The sequence below is a fragment of the Gossypium hirsutum genome, chromosome D11 (genome assembly GCF_007990345.1).
Source record: "Gossypium hirsutum isolate 1008001.06 chromosome D11, Gossypium_hirsutum_v2.1, whole genome shotgun sequence".
In the NCBI taxonomy this organism is placed as follows: domain Eukaryota; kingdom Viridiplantae; phylum Streptophyta; class Magnoliopsida; order Malvales; family Malvaceae; genus Gossypium; species Gossypium hirsutum.
Genome location: NC_053447.1, coordinates 69714584 through 69718159, shown reverse-complemented (window position 1 = coordinate 69718159; position 3576 = coordinate 69714584).

The window sequence follows — 3576 nt, the reverse complement described above, 5'->3', positions numbered from 1 at the left end:
ATACATGATAAAATTATATTTTGACCTCTCAAAATTTTATAATTAAATTTTGGCCTCCTAATTTTTTTTTTGGATTCGAATATGATAATTAAATAACCATTTTATAACTTTTTTAAAATTAAGTAACCAAAACACATATTTACTAATAATTTAATAACATTAGATGTAATTTAGTAATTATTTGCTAATAATAATAATGTATATAATATTTTAATAATTATTTGAAGTAAGATGTGTTTTATATTTTTTTAAAACCCAACTTGATTAGTTGTAAATCTATTTCAAAATTAAATTAAAATAATAATCTTTTGTGCTGGTTTGATAATTAGTGTGTTCACCCTGCTCTTATAATTCACCCAAAAAAACTCGATTTAAAACAAATATTTATCAAATAGAGTCATGTTGAAATATTTGAAATTTAGCTTCTTCCTTTTTCTTTTTTTTTTATCTCTGGCTATAACATGTTAGTATTATTGTAAAAATTTGTTGTGAAAAGTTAAAACGAAACAAGATAAAACTAATATCTTTTAACGAAAAATCTTGAAATTATCTTAAACCATACGAGTTTTTTCTACAATACACTACTATATTTTTACCCTTTTAATAGTTATATATATTCATAAAATAGTAATCTCATATAATAAAATAGTACATATTAGGGAGTAGTTACCGTAAGCCTTTCATACCTATTATCAAATTAAAAAACAATACATTGGGACAGTTAGCCAACAATGTTTGGATTGAACCGGTTGGACTAAGAATCGACTAGGATACTGGTCAAGATAATGACATTAAACTGGTTGGATAAAAAATTGGTATGGATTGATTAAACTAACTAATTTTTTTTTAAATTTTAATAATTTTTAATCGAATTAATTAAACCAATAATCTAATTGATTCAAATTAGAGTTGATCATGGGTTGGGTTGAGGCAAAACTCTAGGCTCAGGCTCGAATCAACCTAAAAATGAGTTTAAAATCTTGTCCAAACCTGAACTAGGTAAAAAATGCTAAAACCCGAGCCCGGCCCGCTCGTATTAACAATTTTATATTATTTTTTATATAAAAACAAATTTTAAAAATACATATGTCAGGTGGCACCTAAAAAGAATTAAGGAAAAAAAAGCCGATCAGTGGCTTATCACTAGGGGCGGTCAATGTTGGAGCCAGAATTTTTTGGGGGGGTCGGAATTAAATTTTATATTTTTATGATAGTAAAAATGTAATCTCACTATTTTAATAGTCTATATTTTTATAATTTTCAAATGATTAAATAAATTTTTTATTATTTTTTGCATAGACAAAGTGTAATTTTACTATTACTAATTTAAAATTTTATAACTTATAAAGAGTTTAAATAGAAAGTTTTTCATTTTAGGGTGGTCGGGGCCCGATGTTGCTAGTGTGCTAGGTAGCATCTACGAACACTATGAATTTTAAATCATATTCATATATCATTTTTCACTTGAATCATTTTCATAATTAATTAATTAAATTAAATTATTTAAAGAAAACCAATAATCTAATTTATTCCAACACATTGTGATGACCTGAAAACGAAAATTCCTGAAATCATCATAAAGAGGTTAACGTGGCGTATCCAATGTGTATTTGAAAGAGAATCCAATAGGCAATGGTGGTGTGGACCAAAGCAGGTTTTTTTTTTTGTGTGGCCGTATCTCTTCGAAGCAATGTCAATGTATATTTTTTCAAAGCGTTACGAAAATGAGTTGGCATTAACCACATGCAAAGCGACGGACCGCTTCCACTCCACCACTACTTTTCTTCCTTTTCAAAGTTTGAATTGCAAATCAATCAAAGCAGGTAAATTGCAAAGCTGTGGTTACTATTCTATTTCATTTCCACCCCCACAATCACGATTTCTCCTTTCTCTGCTCTTTCAATTATCATTGTCAGCTTTATATCAATTTCTCTTTACTTCTTTTTTTTCCCTTTTTTATTTCATTTATCGCTTTTTTTCCTAATTAAATAACATCAATTTACATGTATGGAGTGTTAGAATCATAAAATAATATATTATATAAAATTTAATAAATTATAAATCAGGATCTATTATATCAAATCATTAAGTACACAAATAATTGATTTAGTAAAAAATAAGTTATTGTATTTTTAAAAATTATAAAATAATTATATTGAAAATAAATAATATAAAAAAACCATATGATATGGTTATATTTATAAAAAAATTATAACTAGTTTTAATAAAATAAAAGTAAATATATATTAAAATTAACAGTATCAAATATTAGTCATTTCTCTTACACTCTACAATTTTTATACATCTTTAACTCGTGGTGTCGTCTTTTAAATTGCACATCTAGTGTATCAAATAATTACCTTTTTTATGAGAAATTATCTCATATAGTTATACACTATCTGTGAATATTTTTAGACTCCAAAAGCGGATTGAGAGTGTAACAATAGCATAATTGTTTGCATTATATAATTGATTATTATAATAAATTTATAATTTCATATCTAAATGCGATTCTTCAAAAGCGAAAAATATTTTAATCAATATGTGGGTTAAAAAATTAATTCGAAAAATTAACCTTGTTGATACACAATATTAACAGATGTCAAGAAGAAAGAGGGGGGAAGATGCTCTGGTGATGAAGCGGATTAAAGGGTATCATCTCAACAGCCCCTTTAAGAGGGTTTTTAGAAATGTATATAAAAAATTATTCGAGTTAAATTCCAAGTCACTAAAGTGGGTAAGACATTGAGTCAGATTAAAATATATTTTTTAATAAATTTGAAAGCAATTTGTTCTTTTAAACTATTTTAAAAATCAAAATAATTATTCAAATAAAATATTATTATACTTAAATTTAACTTAAAATATTAAATCTCAACTCAGTAATTAGCTATAATTGAAGGAGAGAGACATGTGAGGCCCACGTGAGGTAGAGGGGATGAGTCTCGACAATGGGTCCCACCTTCAATATGGGGTTCTCAGTGTTTTTGACATTTTAGTAATTAGATGACGTGGATCCCAACAGTATTTGCATTGCATGCCCGCCACATCATCGTGTGATATGAGATTCTTCCCTGATTTATATGACCAGAATGCCCTCTCTTCCTCTACTTATTTACTAAGCAAAGGCAGACAAACTTATGTCCAATTCAATGATTGACTATTTCATGTAAATATGAAATGATATTTGATAATCATGGATAAGATAATATAATATCAAAAAACCTTGTTATTTAACCAATAATTGTATTCATTGTTATTATGATAAATGATTAGGCTTTTTCTTAAATATTAGATTTTAAAATATAATTTTATATAAAAATCCAATAAGAATGAATTTAGTTTTTGTTACATTTCATGTAACGAATTTTACGAACCTTATAACGTACTCATAGAAAATTAAACATGCATCTTTCAACGGAGTCAATGATACTCTGAACTCGAGGTTAGTTCACAAATCTCAAGTTAGCGAACTTTGAAAAGAGACATCTTCATTGAGACTATATAAGGACCACGTGAAGGGTCGAGCACTTTGAGTGTATGATGAGTTCATAGAGTAGGAGCACCCCATCCGAC